We start from the raw sequence: 19,087 nt of genomic DNA, 5'->3' as shown, positions 1-19,087 counted from the left end.
ATAACAAAGTGAGTCAGTTATACATATACATATGTTCCCATATCTCTTCCCTCTTGCGTCTCCCTCCCTCCCACCCTCCCTATCCCACCCCTCTAGGTGGTCACAAAGCACAGAGCTGATCTCCCTGTGCTATGCGGCTGCTTCCCACTAGCTAGCTATTTTACGTTTGGTAGTGTATATATGCCCATGCCACTCTCTCACTTTGTCACAGCTTACCCTTCCCTCTCCCTATATCCTCAAGTCCATTCTCTAGTAGGTCTGCGTCTATATTCCTGTCTTACCCCTAGGTTCTTCTTTTTTTTTCTTAGATTCCATATATATGTGTTAGCATACGGTATTTGTTTTTCTCTTTCTGACTTACTTCACTCTGTATGACAGATCCTAGGTCCGTCCACCTTACTACAAATAACTCAATTTCATTTCCTTTTATGGCTGAGTAATATTCCATTGTATATATGTGCCACATCTTCTTTATCCATTCATCCGATGATGGACACTTAGGTTGCTTCCATGTCCTGGCTATTGTAAATAGAGCTGCAATGAACATTTTGGTACAAGACTCTTTTTGAATTATGGATTTCTCAGGGTATATGCCCAGTAGTGGGATTGCTGGGTCATATGGTAATTCTATTTTTAGTTTTTTAAGGAACCTCCATACTGTTCTCCATAGTGGCTGTATCAATTTACATTCCCACCAACAGTGCAAGAGTGTTCCCTTTTCTCCACACCCTCTCCAGCATTTATTGCAGGCTATTTTAAAATGCCCTTTTCTTGGCACACGGCTCTAGTTGTAAGTCAGGTACTCACTCCACCACCCACCCCCAGCAACATTACTATCATTTCATATAAATTATTCAAGGAACAAAGAATGAATTACAGTATCACAATCTATTTAAGGGATTTCTATTTTGAGTTAGTTCTCCAAAGGTCAGCCACAAGAGCTTCTAACTACAGGAGAGGCAGAAAACTAGGCTGCCACATTTACAAAATGTCATGCTTGGTTATCTTGTAGAGGAGTTGTGGAAAAGGAAATTGGAGGGATATGGGACTTGCTAAAATTATCCCCACAACTATCTGTAGTGAAGTTACTGGAGCTTCAGGGACTGATGAGCTGAAAAACTTAGTCCTATAAAACTGTGAAGGGATTATACCTGAGGGGAATTCTGGTTAGGCTTAAAAATAGGCTTCCAGAGCCAAAAGGTACCTGGAGAAGTTTATCTTCCACTCCCACAAGCACAGGAAGGATGAATTTTAGATGGTTTTGAATCATCTACAATAAAGGAGATTCCATAAACTCTCTTAGCAACCAATAACTGTGGCAAACAACTTTCTATATCATGTTCTATCTTAGAGAAGCCAAATCATTCATTTTCCTCTTAAAATTAAGGAATTTCCCAGATATCACACAGGGGTTCCTTTCAGTCTTGTGATTCCATGGATTCTAGCACTTATAAATCTTGACAAAAACCCCTGAAGTCAGGTCTATGAGTAGTTTTCGGCTGTGCTGGCAAACTCTTTATTCTCTATTCCTTACATCCTCAGAGAAGGGGAAAAATTGAGCCAGAGAACCAGTGGAAAAAAATGTCTAGAAGAAGCATTGCTGGATAAAATATTTGGTATATACTTATACTAAAAACTTAATCATTGTTTATCTAAAATTCAAATTTAACCAGGTGTCCTGTATTTTTGTTAAATTTGGCAACTCTGCTCTAGAAATAAACAGACCCTAATCCCAACTAGAACTGCAGAATCTTAGCACTGGTAGGGAATTTAGAATTACTCCAACTTAAGTTCCACTCAGTAATAATATTAACAATATGACCTTTACTTGAGTACTTCTAGAAATGGAAGTTTCACTACCTCTTATGCTAGACCATCAGATTTTCAGTTACTGAAAATTTATAGCATGTCCCACCTTTCATGGTGGCTCTTTTGGGGTAACTTTTTCTACTTGTTCTAAATATGCTATGTGGAGGTAACAGGTTCTATGTTTCAACCACTTCCTACTTAATGGAGAAGATGGAATTCAAATAACACCATGGTATTCTGACTTCTTGCTTCATGTGTTAACATCATTACATCTATACATAGCTAGGATCCTGTCCAACTTTTCTTATTACACATAAATTCCCTGCTTCTCATATTTAGCACTCTTCTCAAATTGTAGCTCATTCTGAGCTCTGTTTGCTCTTCCTTCATCATGCTGTGTGGTTAATTGATGCTCCTTTCATCGTTTCTCTGGATCTTTACAAAAAATCTGAGCTCAATTAGTGTTCCCTGTCCAATTACCATGCTTCTGACTTCTTCAACAAATATTTTATTTCATTAGAGTCAATATTTTTAAGATTCTCATCTGTCTTGAGCCAATGTTCATTTAAGAGTCTCAGACCATGAAATCATATCTTTACATTTTCTTCCACTTCCTCCCCCACCCTAAATATGTTTAGCACTTATAAATATAGTACATATCTTTATTCTCAGGTGACTTGGACACTTTCTTTCCACTTTCTTTCTTTTCCCAGTGCTTTCATATCACAACTGTTCTTGCTCTTTGGCCAAAAATTAAACCTAATTTACTTGACTGCTTTTTCTACTTTCCAATATATAAAGCTGTCCACAAAGAAAGTCAAATATTCATTATAGTTTACACCCTCCTCATTTAAAAAAAAATCAGAATGAGACTTTCTAAAGCGATCTTGCCTAGTGAATCTTGCCTTTGTGCTACCTTTGAGGTCTCTGTTAGGAAAATATCAATATACTCCTTCCAAAACAACTCAAAATGCTACATATTAATTAAAGAATATATTCCAAAAACTATGTGTGTGTAAGACTATGTTACAGGTTATAAAGTTCTTTCATACCCATTATCTTATTTCATCTTCATTATAATCCTGCAAGATAAATATATCAAGAATTTTTGTTCCTTTTTCACAGATGGGACTACTAAAAGTAAGAATGGTGAAATTGAAGGTTACATGGCCAACAAATGGGAGATACAGGGGCTAAACCTAGATTTCTCAAGACTTCAAATCTTACAATGGAATATTACTCAGCCATAAAAAAGAATGAAATAATACCATTTGCAGCAACATGGATGGACCTAGAGATTATCATACTAAGTGAATTAAACCAGACAGAGAAAGACAAATATCATATGATTTAGTTAATATGCGGAATCTAAAAAAATAATACAAATGAACTTATTTACAAAACAGAAATAGACTCACAGACATAGAAAACAAACTTATGGTTACCAAAGGGGAAGGGGGGATTAATTAGAAGTTTGGGATTAAAATAGACACACTACTATATATAAAATAGATGAAAACCAACAAGGACCTACCGTATAGCACAGGGAACTACACTCAATATCTTGTAATAACCTGCAATGGAAGAGAATGTAAAAAAAGAATATACATATATATAAATATGTATAACTGAATTACTTTGGTGTACACCTGAAACTAACACATTGTAAATCAACTATATTTCAGTAAAATTTTTAAAAAAAAATTTTTTTTAAAAACTTCAAATCTAATGTTTTAATGATGTTTTTGTTTCCTTCTCCTTTTTGGTTGGTTTGGTTCTCTTCATTTATCTTCATGCAATGTCCTCCTTTCCCCTCATATTTTCAGCCACTTTGTGGACTTTCATAGGTAAATGAGATCTCTGATATGTTTTTATTCTTTTCTGCTTCTATTAGATGTTGTTTTAAAAAAAATAAAATAAAAAGAATACCCTTCCATGTCTTCAGGTAACCTTTAAATATCTGAAGGAATGGGAAGATACAAGCTCTTTACCAGATGTCTTGAATACCTTTATAATTTGATCACCTGGGGTCCAGGTCTTTTTCTTCCTCTTCCTTTTTCTTCCTAACTCTTGGCAGAGCATGTATGCTTAATCAATATGGACAGGCATGCACAAGTGTGCACATGTACACAAATACACACATGCACACACACATCTCAGATGCACTGTCTGTGCCTTTGTAATTTACCTCATAAGAAATGCTTGTTTGGTTCAAATTCAATCTTCTTGTCATTGTGCATTCATCTTATCTCTTTGCTGCTATTCTATGTTACATGGATTCATACTGGCCCTTAAGGTACTGGCCCTAATTATGCCCTTGCAATCTTCCTCCTTTTATTCATCTCTATGGTAACAGGTAACAAGGTATCTATATCTTGATACCCCATTTTAATATTTCATGTTCTAATAACCAACAAACTCAAATGACAAGAAGCATGGCTTAGGGCCTCTAAATGGAAAAATAAAATCACAATGCTAATGACTGACTTTCCATATCATGAAAATTAAAAGATAAAATAAAAAGAATGGTTACATAAATATTTTCCATAAAATGGTTACATAAATATTTTCATGTAACCATTATGAGTTATTTCTGTTTTTGTTCTTTTTGTTCTTTTTAATAAATGTGGACCTAAACTGTATGACTTCCCTATTTTTAGTACTGAATCAGAATAGCATTCTGTTTAATTACTATAATAAATATTTATATGAGTTAGAGAGTCATTTGTAATGACTATAACAAATACACTCCATAATACAGTATGAGTGAAACATATTAGAAATTTATTTCTTGCTCACTTAAAAGCATTAGACAGGTAAACAGTAGGACTGACCTCCCATGGAAAAATGCAGTCTCAATTCCAGGCTGCTGATAGGGGCAATAAGCAGGGAGGCACCTACATGAGATATTTTATTTCATTTTCAAGCCTGTAAGTGGCATGTTTTACTTTTGCTCCCATTCCACTTTCTGACACTGTCACATGGCCATGTCTATTCACAAGAAAGCTTGGCAAATGCTACCAGTGTGACTAGGAAAAAGATTAAAACATGGATTTTGGTCAGCAACCAGCAATGTCTATAACAATATCATTAGCTGCATCTGAATTTTGAGGTCAATTTGATGATACCCCTTTAGTCGTATGACAAACTTTTTTTTCTTTTAACATCTTTATTGGAGTATAATTGCTTTACAATGGTGTGTTACTTTCTGCTGTATAACAAAGTGAATCAGCTATACATATACATATATCCCCATATCCCCTTCCTCTTGCATCTCTCTCCCATCCTCCCTATCCCACCCCTCTAGGTGGGCACAAAGCACTGAGCTGATCTCCCTGTGCTATGCGGCCGCTTCCTAGCTATCTGTTTTACGTTTGGTAGTGTATATATGTCCATGCCACTCTCTCACTTTGTCACAGCTTACCCTTCCCCCTCCCCGTGTCCTCAAGTCCATTCTCTACGTCTGCATCTTTATTCCTGTCCTGCCCCGAGGTTCTTCAGAACCAAATACTTATTTGCCTAATTATTGGTCTGTCATCGGATACCAAACTTGTAGCACTGCAGATTTCAGAAGCAGACTTCCATTTTGTTTTCTGTAGTTCACCAGAGAAATTGCCTTGTGCAAAGTAATATATCATCTGATTTCCTTTAGGTGGATCAACCTGGGAAAAGTGATCTGTAATACACCTATTTAAGTGTATCCTTCCTGGATGTAATCATCTTCCTACTGAAAACTTACTACTAAAAATGCATAGTTGATTTGAGCGCAAACTATAGAATATATATAAAATAAAATGTTTCATTTAGGGAATGAACTAAGCCTACAGTTATTTTTTAATAAAATCACCTTAGAAAAGCTTCCTTCTTTAAAGGCATGTATATGTAAAGTAAGAGTTACAACTCATACTAATGAATGATGATATGTTATAAGATTGTTGGCAATGAATGATTTCAAAGATTATATTGCATCATCATTTTTTATGGCTGTGTACTACTGATGAGTTGACTGTCATTTGACACTTTGGTTGAAGAGACATCAGCATTAGTTATGATTTCCTAAAGTAGTTATATTTGAGATGTTAGGGAATTTGTATGTGTTGGTAAAAAAAAATGCTAGCAATCTTATCGTTGTTTTATTTGTTAATATATAGATGTGGTTTAAAAAAATGTCATTCAGAGGCATACGAATTGTTCAGATAGTAAATAAAAGTTATCTCCAGTTGGGGTTGAAGCTAGACTCTTCTTTTAAATAATCAATAAATTATCAATTAATGTTGTAGAATAAGTATGAACAAATTTATGTCTATTAACTTCACACTGCATTGACTCTATTTAGATAGAAATCATGATAGTTATATTATGTCCTGTAATGTGATCATTAACTATCCTATTTGTTAATAATTCTAATATATCCTTTCCCTATTTATATTGTACCTTTTGTGCATCTTAGATCTGTCTTCCCCATACCTTTCCTTAGTGCTAACCAAGAAAATTCCAGAGCTTAACCTTGGAAATTAAAGACTGCCCTGACTCTAGTAAACAAAATCTCAGCAAATTAAGAAGGAGGACATGTTCTGCCTTCACCTACAACTGCAGAAATGCAGATTCAATTCTGCTCAAAGAGTGAATTAAAAACTTAAAATTTTTACTTTCTTGTTCAGGTGGGAGGAAATATACAATCCTTTTATTTTCTATTGTTAAAGCTGTCCTTGGAAGTGTTATTTCAACAAAGAGTATTTGTGATATCAGGACTTCTAAGAATGCTGCAATGCCCTGTGAAAGTAAGTTTTAACCTCTAAAATGTCTGTAATACAGATTAGTTGTCTTAGTAGATAACACTTTGTTTCCCTGGTAATAGTTAAATTGCCATTTCTACTTTGGAAAGGTACCAAATAAATACTTGTAAGATTTGTCAAACTACAAGATCAGTGACACTGTCCTATCCTGTCTCATGCATGGGAGTAAAGTGAGACTTGTGACTGTCAGATTTTTAATATAAATAAAAAGTCTGAGAGTCTATGAAAATAAAAACTTGATGACATTAGGAGAAACAGATATGTAGACCCCCTTATATCCTCCATGAATGTTGAATACCCTCAGTCAGTCCACTGGACAATAAAATATATATAAAATATATATAGTGAATACTAGACTGGGATTACATCCTGTAATTGCAATAGCAAGTAAAATTGCTGTATCCATGAATATATGTGAAGGAAACGAATTGTAGCTTGTTATTCAATGCCCTTAATGATATAGTCAAACCTTAACTCATATTCTCTCTTTAGGCCTCACGCATATTAGATTTCTTTGCCATTGTTAATACACATTTCATCTTCTCTGGCCTCCAGTTATTTGCTTAGGTTGTTCTTGCCTAGATGCTCTTTCTTTTTTCTAAATCTTCTATACTTTAATGGACATCTAAAATGCCGCCATTTTTCAAAATATTCCACCCTTCTTTAAACCTAAACTGAAGTAATCATGTTCTTCTCTGAATTCTCACAGTATGTTATTAAAAACTTTTAAAATTATTTACTCTGTATTATAATTATTTAAATAGTTATCCTATCTGTTAGTATACTGTAATCACCTTAAAGTCATGATTGGTGTCTGAATCTTTTTTAATCCTCTACAAAATATCTTGTACATAGCAGAAACACAAATCAAATGTTGAAAATATTATTTAATTTCAAAAAATATTTAATTTAAAAATAATATCTTGTTTGCATTAGGATGATTTTCCACAACCAAAAAAAAAGAGTCTACTGCATAATAATAAAAAATTCATAAAATAGCATAGTATTCACTTGCAGCAGAATATTACATATCTCACTGATTCGTTTTCACCATCACCCTGGCTATGTGTGGACTAGAAGTGGACCTACATAAGAGGCATCTAGCTGGAGAGTATTTGCTGTTCTCTATTTATTTATTTATTTTAAAATTTTTTTTAAGGGAGGTTAGATTCAGGATTTTGCTTCACTTTGCCTTTTAGATTTAGTGTGTGGAGAGAGAGAGTGATTCAACCTTACCTCAGTATTTTCAGGCAACAGCTCGTAAGTGGGAAGTTAAAATAAGAGACAGACAAGAAGAAAGGGGATAGAGGGGAAAGCAAGTGAATTTTAAACCTCAAATATACAGATTAAGTGCTTAACTGATAACACACCATCGTTCTTTGCTAGAGTCTATTTGTGTATGGAAGGAAGAGAGGAAAAGGAAGAATCAGAAAGAAGCTAACACATTAGATGTTAACAAGAGCCAGGCATTCTGCTAAGTGATTTACATGAATTATTTTATTCTATTCTAACAACAGGTAGAATCATGTTCCCCCTTCTTATTGATGAAGAGGCTGAGGCTCTGGGGATTTAAGTACAGCTACAAGGTCAACAGACAAGCCAGGTGAACAGTTCATCCCATCAGTTCTTCAAGTTTATGACCTCTCCACTATAACATGCTGAATAAACTCAGGTACGATCTGAATACTGACACTTTCACTGTCACTGTGCTTTTTAAAAATTTTTTTCTTACTTCTCCCTAACATTCTTTAATTGGGCAACTTTAATTCACTGTCTAACTACGGGCTCTAAACATTCTGAAGAATTACATAATCAAGGCATAATCCTAGGTCACAGAGTAAACAGCACTTTCTGAAATACTTTCCCCTCTTGAGGAAACATGATGAAGTGAAAGCAAAAATAGCACAAAGAGGCTTAGACTCTGGTTGCAGAGTCAGGCTCAATGAAATTTAAAGAAAACCAGGAGATGGGGAAAACTGGGGCAGCTGAAAGAAGGCCAGACACTCTAATCACTTCAGTAGCTTAGAGTTTTGGTACTGAGAAGAGTTGGAAGTTCACCCTATTGAGACCCTCTTCAAACACGTTTTCTCCCTTGACTTCAAAACTTGCTTTGTACATGAGATGTCTGAATAACTCTTTGAACCTACGCATTTCTCAGCAGAACATAGAAAAGGAACTGATTAGAAATTTAAATTTCAGAGACATTCAAAATTGCAAAACAGAGATTTATTCCCAAAATATTGTGCAGTGGCTTCTTATTATGCCCCTTACAAATGGTAACTGCACTGGCATCCATGCCAGAATGGACTGTTTGAAATCATCCAGAATGGTTGTATAAGTGAGAATGAGTAAAAAGAAAAATTATGTCAATTCTCAATTATTCAATTCTCCTGTATGTACTCGGTAACCTTTATTGAATTTACTGTCTTATTAATCCTGACTTTAAGGTAGGAAGGATCAGCTTGTTGGGTTTTTTTTTTTTTTTTTTTTAATTGGAGGTCCACTCTGTTCCGTGTATTGCAGTGAACTTTGAAAAGAATATATGAGCATAAAAGACAGACTCCTAGACTTTAAGCATCTTTCAATATAATGGAAAAACAAATAAGCGCACAAAAATGCGCTCAATACTATGAACAGTGCTCTTAGACATGGCACACACATGTGTATGCACACTTCTGTATGAAGTGCACCACAGATGGCATATCTGTCTTATCTGTGCCATAAACATGGAGCCTCTATTCTGTGATATTTCAGATATTCCAATGTTGCAGAAAGCTCCCACTTTGCTTTAACTACTCATTTGGCTGTCTTTCTTCCCCCAAACACTGTAAGCTTCAAAAATGGAAGTGACCATTATTTCTACCTATTAATGTATATGTGGTGCTTTATATAAGTGCTAAATAACTATTTTTTCAATGAATGACTGAATAAATGAATACAATGTTTTCAGAGTCACTTTGACATGTTTACAATCACCTCAAATTTTGCCCTTTTTAAAACAAAGTCTTTCTTTCACAGCATGTTAGCTTCTCTGGGCTGACAAGTAATAGAGTTCCTCGTATAACAGGGATTATTAAATGAGTGCTTCTCACAGAAAAAAATTGCAAAATGAGGACAAATTTGATTTGGAGAACTTCTTGATTCACCTTTCCGTCAAAAACCGCTTTTCTGGTACCATTTCAGGATCACACCTCATTCAATTCTTTCTACATATGGAATTAAAGCTCCCATGCTAAGGGCTGAAAGCAGAAGAGCAACTAATACGTCACTCTCAGGAATCTTACAGTCCACAGGTAAAGAAATCAATAAAAGCAACAAATAAAAATTACAAACCATGATTAAATGCTAAAGCAAAGCAGAGTAGTGACAGGAAATGCTGATATAGTCCCAGATAGAAACTAGGAGAGCAGGACGAAATCCCAGACCTTTCAACTAACTGTCTTCATTTCAAAAGGTAACTGTACCATTTCTGCAAGGTTGATTGCTAGGTATTCAGATTAAAATAACTCTCTGATCTGATGACTTGCTTTTTACTTACACAGAACAGTAAGTTAGGCAGTGCATCTCAAAAAATAGTCCAATCTAAGGTAAAAGTTAAAAATTTAGATACAATAGCCCATCACAGAAAGCCAACCAGAATTACTACAGTTGAAGACTAGGAATCTGAATTTTAACAGGTTCATCAATTAAGTTTTCTGCATACTGAAATTAGATCCACTACCTTATGCTGACTTTGCTTACTTAAAAACCACCTCTGAGTTTCATACCTGGTTGTTTTTGTTGAAGCTCTTCTGCTCTGAATGCAACTCAAATATAAACTTTTAATTATTTTTTTAACAAGGTGTCATAAATTCAACAGGAAAATATGAGGTAAAAGCCATGAGAGGAACTTTGAAAACTGCACCAGAGCGAATTCAGTCATTCTTATCAAAGAAAATAATATTAGATAGCATAGATAATTCCTTCTGACAGAAACTACTTTTCCAGAAGAAAATATGAACTCTATTTGGCAGCAACATTCTTTGAAGTTTTCAGTGAATCCTTAAGTATTTTTGACTCTATGTGTTACAGCCTGTGTGTAAATGGACACATATTAACACACAACATAATAAGCAAAGAAGGGTGATCACACACAGCAGTTTTTTTAGCAATACAAGGACTGGATTTGGAATATGCAGACCTGGTGGTTGCTCTACCATTTACTTTTTTGTCTTAAACAGATCATTTAATCCCTCTGAGAATCAAATTCTCTAACCTTGGATATGTGAACAACAGTACCTTATACCATACTTGCAGAAAAGAGAATCAAATTGAATGAACATAAGCAGTATAAACTCTGAAATGTTATTCAAATGTAGAAGTTGAATAATAATCACTGTCACAAATATTTATTATCCATGTCAAATACTTGGGATTATAATGGAATATGGAGGAATCTCTGTTGATTAACCATATTATATTATAAACTAAGCCTAGGAAACAGAAATCATGAAGTATGTCTCTATTACATTACCAAAATAGCTGTCACGTGTTTAATATACTTTAAGAACTCAGTTTATTCAGTTGTTTTTAACAGAAAATATGGGAGCTTCTGTTTCTCAAGAATGACCACTAACATGAACTAGATCTCTTCCACAAAACCAACATGGGATATGCTTCAAAAGTGAGAAGGAATGACTAAAAGAGCCCAGAATACAGCATAAAAAACTACAAGAAACCCCTGGGGAGACAAAAGATACATAAAGGAGATACAGGCAGGGAAAGGGCTATGGGGCATAGGATAGGGAGAAATATCTACTTATGTATTATTTTTCTTCCTCGTGATGAATTTTTTGCCCAACCATTGTCATAGGCAGGAAAAGAGAAGCACTGTGCCAAATTGGCACAAAAATAGAAAAAAATAAACAAAATGAAATTTTATTAAAAGAAACGCCTTCCCTTACCAAAACATTAAAAATTCCTAGATGTTTTCAACAATCACAGTGTTTTTAAAAACAGATGATATCTATGTCATATAAATTCCTACAGAAAAACTGAAATGATGCTACCAACTTATTTTATGGGCCTAGTAAAATCCAGACTCTAAAACTGGATAAGGAGAGTGTTCATGAAGGCAAATATAAATTATTAGGTAACAATACACTAATATATTAAAAAATAATAGCTTAGTGATAAAAAAAAACTAGGAAGTACCTCACTCCTACCTTTATATAACAAAAACAAAAACTAGACAAAAAGCAAAATAACAATTTTCTTTAACCCACCAGAGAACTGAGATCTCAATACAAACAGTAACAGGCATACCTCAAAGATATTGCTGGTTCAGTTCCAGACCACCACAATAAAATAAATAATGCAGTAAAGCAAGTCACATGAATTTTTTGGTTTCCTACTGCATATAAAAGTTATGTTTATACTACACTGTAGTCTATTAAGTGTGCAATAGCATTATGACTAAAAAACCAATGTAGGGACTTCCCTGGTGGTCCACTGGTAAAGAATCCGCCTTCCAATGCAGGGGACATGGGTTCGATCCCTGGTTGGGGAACTAAGATCCCACATACTGCGGGGCAACTAAGCCTGTGCACCACAACTACTGAGCTCACATGCCTCAATGAGACAGCCCACACGCTGCAAACTACAGAGCCCACATGCCCTGGAGCCCATGCACAACAACTAGAGAGAGAAAACCTGCATGCCACAACTAGAGAGAAGCCTGTGCGCCACAACGAAAGATCCCACATGCTGCAACTAAGTACCGACGCAGCCAAAAAAAACACAAAGAAAATAAATAAATAAAAACCAGTGTACATACCTTAATTTAAAAATATTTTATTACTAAAATATGCTAACCAAAATTTGACAATGCAAGTTTGCCACAAATCTTCAATTTGTTAAAAACAAACAAAAAAATGCAATATCTCCAAAGTATAGTAAAATGCAATAAAATGAAGTATGCCTGTAACCCAAAATCTGGAGTAAAATAGGTGCCTACAAGGAGAAAAAAGGCCATCATTTGCTTACCTGGTACAGATACTACCATATGCCATTTAAGCTAGTAAGAAGATTTAGCTAGAAATACTTAACAAATTTTTAAAGGTTATGTGTGGGTCACTGTTCTAGTGTGAAGTCCCTGACGCCTATAGGCATGGGGCGTTCCAAGCTTTTATAGGCTTTTCCTCCAGGAAACTCACCTGTTAACTGGGAAAATCCTAAAAGAATTTTTACCATGGTGCTGGCTGGAGGAGAACAGCATTCTGCTTCCAAAATTCTATCCAGACATATCACCATTGTTTCTCCTATAGAACAAAAGCCTTAATTTGCTGGGGGAAGATTAAAACAACAACAGAAAAAACAAAATAAAAAACAAAACAAAAAAACCCCAAAAACAAAAAACCTGTAGCCTGAGTGAACTGGTGGAAAGCCACTACAGCTAAAGAAGAGAACAGCAGCCAACACCAAAACTCCATCACATGCCTTATGTCTCTTCAGGAACAAAAGCCTTAATATATAAGGGGAAGGGCAATAAAACTAAAGCCTCAGGCACTGGTGGAAAGACACTGAAGCTGGGGAAGGGCAACAGGAAAGAAAAAAAGCTCTGTCCCTGGGGTCTGGGGTGAGACAAAAATACGTGCTATCTCCAGGATTACAACTGTAGAAGGGGCAAGAAGAATTGTGAAGACCACAATCCAGAGAAGTAGGTTCACAGTGCCAGCCTATAGCAGGCTTAATTAAAACATGACAAAATCATCAGTTCCCCTAATCCTCACCACCGTGCTAATAAGTATAGAGTAAAATAACACTGGAATACAGAACAAATCTTGACTAGATTAACACAAACTCCATACTACAGGCTTAGCAGAAGGAAGGGTGTGTTAATTTCTATGCATACAAAAAAGTCCAAGAAACAAACCAAACAAAAAACAACATCAAAGAAGCTTATTTCAGCATCTACTGTCCTTTATAGCATATTAGGTCTTCAACAACAACGACAAAAATCACAAGACATGTGAAAAGGCAAAGGAGGAAAAAAAAAGTTTAAGAAATAAAACAATCATCAGAATAAGATCCAAATCAGATATGACATAGATGGGACTATCAAACAAGAAATTTAAAATGACTGTAATTAATGCATTAAAGACTATAATGGAAAATATAGAAAAATGCAAGGATAATAGGTAATTTGAGTAGAAAGATGGAAGTTATAAGAAAGAAACAAATGGAAATGAAAAGAATGAGACATACAGGAAAAGAAAGAAAGAAAGAAAGAGAGAGAGAAAGGAAAGGGAAAGAAAAAAGTTAGTTTAGTTAGGAAGGAAGGAAGGAAGCCAGGCTTTGCCTGATGTATAAATAAACTTTAAACAGCCAAAGAATCTGTGAGGTGAAAGATAGGTCAGTAGAAATTAACTTAAGGCAAAACGAAAAAAGAGTAACAGTACAAAACAAATCAAAAACCTACCACAACAGAACTGAGCTGTGACATAAGAGCTGTTAACAATATCAAACATATTAACATATGTGTAATTGGAATCTCTAAAGTGAGAATAAGGTAAAAAAAAGGAAGAAAATGGCTGAGAAATTTCAAAAATTAGTGAAACACACCAAATTACAGATCCAAAAACCTTGAAGGACACCTAATAAGAAAAATACAAAAACATGTATTTATTTCAAACTGCTAAAAACAAAAGATAAAGAGAAAATCTTAAAGAAAGCCAGAGAAATAAAATATATTACAGAGGAACATGGACAAGAATTACAGCAGACTTCCCAACAGAAACCAGACAGGCAAGAAGACAAGAGAGTGATATCTTTAAAGTGTTAAGAGAAAACAAAACAAACAGAGAAAAACTTGCCAACATAGAATTCTATAACAAAAATATCCTTCAGAAAGGAAAATGGGGAGGAGAGAAAGACTTTTTCAACCTAACAAAAACTGACATTCATTACCAGCAGATATCTATAAGAAATGTTAAAGAAAGTTCTTAAAGTAGAAGAAATATGATAGGGCTCATAAACTTGGATTTACACAAAGCCATGAAGAGCACTGGAAATGGAATAATGGTAAAATTTTATCATGTTTTTATTTGCTTTAAAAACACTGTTTAGGGCTTCCCTGGTGGCGCAGTGGTTGGGAATCTGCCTGCCAATGCGGGTGACACGGGTTCGAGCCCTGGTCTGGGAAGATCCCACATGCCATGGAGCAACTGGGCCCGTGAGCCACAATTACTGAGCCTGCGCATCTGGAGCCTGTGCTCCGCAACAAGAGAGGCCGCGATGGTGAGAGGCCCGCGCACCGCGATGAAGAGTGGTCCCCACTTGCCGCAACTAGAGAAAGCCCTCGCACAGAAACGAAGACTCAACACAGTCATAAATAAATAAATAAATAAAGAATGTGAATTTCTTTAAAAAAAAAAAAAACACTTTAAATCAACAAGTGTAACAATACAGTTTGTATTTAATAACATATGTACAAGTGAAATGTTTGATAAAAATAGCTCAAGGGATGGAAGAGAGGAGCTGGAAATATACTATTATAAAGTACTCACATTACATCTAAAGTGGCATACTGTATCTGAAGGTAGGCATAAATTATTTTGAAATGTGTATTGTAAAAACTAGGACTAAAGAAATAAAGAAGGAAAGAAAGAAGAAAAGAAAGAAAGAGGGAAGGAGAGAGGGAGAAAGGAGAAGGAGAAGAAATAATAATAATTAAGAGGCAAAAAGAAACAAAGAACAAATGTAATGAGTAGAAAACAGCTAGCATGACGGTAGATTTTAATCCAATCATATGGAAAGTCACTTGAAATATGAGTGGTCAAAACAAACCAGTTTAATGACAGAATTTATCAGACTGGATAAAAGAGCAAGACCCAACTGTATGTTGTCTACAAGAAAGCCACTTTAAATATAAAGTCTTAGGTAGGATAAAACTAAAAGGATGCAGAGATGCATACCATGAAAGCAGAAATTAAAAGAAAGCTGTTGTAGTCTTATTAGTTTTATACAAAGTAGTCTTAAGAACAAGAAAGGTTATCTGGTATAAAGAGGGACAATACATAATTATAAAGCAGTCAATTCTATGAGAAGGTAAAAGAATTTTAAATGTGCATGAACCTAACAAAAGAACTTCAAAATAGATTAATTGACCATAAGTGAGTGGGTTTATTTCTGGGCTTTTTATCCTGTTCCATTGATCTATATGTCTGTTTTTGTGCCAGTACCATACTGTTTTGATTACTGTAGCTTTCTAGTATAGTCTGAAGTCAGGGAGTGTGATTCCTCCAGATCCATTCTTTTTTCTCAAGATTGTTTTGACTATTCGGGGTCTTTTGTGTTTCCATACAAATTTTAAAATTTTTTGTTCTAGTTCTGTGAAAAATGCCTTTAGTAATTTGATAGGGATTGCATTGAATCTATAGATTGCCTTGGGTAGTATAGTCATTTTAACAATATTGATTCTTCCAATCTAAGAACATGGTATATCTTTCCATCTGTTTGTGTCATCTTCAATTTCTTTCATCAGCACCTTATAGTTTTCATAGTACAGGTATTTTGCCTCCTTAGGTAGGTTAATCTACAACAAACGAGGCAAGAATATACAACAGAGAAAAGACAGTCTCTTCAATAAGTAGTGCTGGGAAAACTGGACAGCTACTTGTAAAAGAATGAAATTAGAACATTCTCTAATACCATATACAAAAATAAACTCAAAATGGATTAAAGACCTGAATGTAAGACCGGATACTAAAAAACTCCTGAGGAAAACAGAGGCAGAACACTCTTTGACATAAATTGCAGCAATATCGTTTTGGATCCACCTCCTAAGTAATGAAAATAAAAATAAAAATAAACTAATGGGACCTAATTAAACCTAAAAGCTTTTGCACAGAAAAAGGAAACCACAAACAAAACTATATTCAATATCTTATAATAACCTACAATGGAAAAGAATTTGAAAAACAATATATAATATAATATATTATATATATTATATATACATATAACTGAATCACTTTGCTCTACACTTGAAACTAACATAACATTGTAAATTAACTATACTTCAATTTTAAAAATGGTTTCCAAATGGGAGAGGAAAAAAAAGAACTTCAAAATATATGAGTCAAAGACTGATAGATCTGAAAGGAAAAAATTACAAATCCACAATAATAGTTGAAAACTTCATCATTCTTCTCTCAGTAACTGATAGAAAAATTAAGCAAGCAATCTTTAAGTATGTAAATAATTTAAATAGCACTATGAACCACCTTGCCCTAATTGACATTCATAAATCAATCCACCCAACAATAGCAGAATATACATTTTTCTCAAGTGTACAAGAAACTTTCAAAGAAATATACCATATCCTGGGCCATATATTAAACTTTAACAAATTTAAAAGAATAGAAAGAAAGCAAAGGACATTTTTAGACCATAAAGGAATTAAACTTAAACTAAATAACAGAAAGATATCTGGAAAACCCCCAAATATTTGGAAATTAAACAACATATTTCTAAATAACACATGAACCAAGAAGGAATTCTCAAGGGAAGTTTTTTAAATGACAAGCTAAAACATAATTAAAATACAACATATGGAAATATGTGTATGCAGCAAGTGCTGTGATTAGAGGGAAATACATAGAATTAAATGCTTATATTAAAAAAATGTAAAATCAGCAACCTAAGCTTTCAGTTTAAAACATTAAAGAAAGAGGAGCAAATTAAGTGCAAAAACCAGCAGAAGATAAGGAATGTATAAAGATCAGAGTAGAAATCAATGAAATTAAAGCAGAAAACAATAGATAAAAATCAAAGAACCAAACACAGGTTCTTTGGAAAATTAGTAAAATCAACAAATCTATAGCAAGACTGACAAATAAAAAAAGAGAGAAGACACAAACTACCAATATCAGGAATGAAAGAACTGGCATCATGACTGATAACACAGGCATCCAAAAGACAAGAAGGAAATCCTATAAAACAGATAACCTGATTAATCCTATATCTATTTTTAAAAAAAGAAATTTATAGGGAAAAAAAGATCTTCCTAAAAAAAAACTTTACACCCAGGAAGTTCCATTTGTACATTCTACCAAACATTTAAGGATGAAATAGTAGCAATTATACACAATCTTTTCCAGAAAATAAGAGGAAGCACTTTCTAATTCAATCTATAAGGCCAGCATTATCCAAAACAAGATAAAGATATTTCAAGAAAATGAAATCATACTCCAATATCCCTCATAAACATAGATGCAAATATGATCGACAAATATTAGTACATCAAATCAAGCAATATATATATTGTGTTCATTCTATGAATTCAAGGCTGATTCAATTCTCAAATATGAATCACTGCAGTTTACCATCTTAATAGGCTAAATAAGTAAAAATATATGATCATCTCTTTAGATACCAAAAAGCAATCAACCAAATTCAATATCCATCCTTGATAAAAGTGAACAAACAAAACTTTTAGCAAACCAGAAATAGAAGGAGACTTCCTTAATTTAATGAAAAATATATGAAAAACTGGCAGTTAACATAATACAAAATAATGAGAGACTGAATTTTTTCTCCCTAAAGTCAGAAAAAAGACAAATATCCTCCCTTACCAATCTTATTCCCTGTTGTATTGGAAGCAAGTGCAATAAGACAGGAAAAAGAGATAAAAGGCATACAGATTGAAAAGGAGAAATAAAATTGCCTCGCTTTATAGATGACACACATACCTATGGAGAAAACCTCAAAGAATCTAAAAAAAAAAAAAAAAACAAACCTAGTACTATTAGGTGAGTTTAGCAAGGTTGCAGGGTAAATGCCAATAAACAAAAGTGAATCTAATATCTTTAAGGCATCAATCAACAATTGAAATTTTAAAAAGAAAATTCCATTTGAAATAGCATCAAAAATATTTACATATAAATTAACCAAATACATACAAGTTCCATGCATTAGTCCAGTTCTCCAGACTAACAGACCAGTTGTGTGTGTGTGTGTGTGTGTGTGTGTGTGTGTGTGTGTGTGTGTGTGTGTATGGAAGGCAATCTGCTTTAGTCAAAGTCTAATGATTTAAATGTTAATATCATCTAAAAAATACCTTCACAGTGAAATACAGACTGGTGTTGATTACGTACCTGTATACCATGGCACAGCCAAGTTCACATAAAATTAGCCATCACATTTCTATATTGAGGACTACACAACACTAATAAAATATATTAAAGAAGATCTAAATAAATGGAGAAATACACCATGTAAGAGGCTTGAAAGACTCAACAGATATAAGACAATAGATATATAACTTCTAAAAAAATTAATCTACAAATTCAGTGCAATCGTAATTGAAAACACAGCAAACATTTTGGTAGATTTTGCCAAGCTGATTCTAAAATTCACACGGAAAGACAAAGGAACTACACTAACCAAACAATCCTGAAAAAGAACAAGGTTAGAAGAGTCACACTCCCCATTTCAAGACT

The 19,087-nt window shown here is 34.2% G+C and overlaps 1 protein-coding gene across 1 annotated transcript in view; it reads right to left on the bottom strand.

Annotated features, from left to right (window-relative positions):
* Nucleotides 1-19,087, bottom strand: part of COX7B2 (cytochrome c oxidase subunit 7B2) — a 99,881-nt gene that overhangs the window by 62,581 nt on the left and 18,213 nt on the right. The gene's annotated exons all lie outside the window — the stretch shown is intronic.

The sequence above is a fragment of the Balaenoptera borealis genome (genome assembly GCF_965194805.1).
Source record: "Balaenoptera borealis genome assembly, chromosome: 4".
NCBI lineage: Eukaryota > Metazoa > Chordata > Mammalia > Artiodactyla > Balaenopteridae > Balaenoptera > Balaenoptera borealis.
Note: the sequence above shows the minus strand (reverse complement) of the source record. Positions and strands in the feature narration are given on the sequence as shown.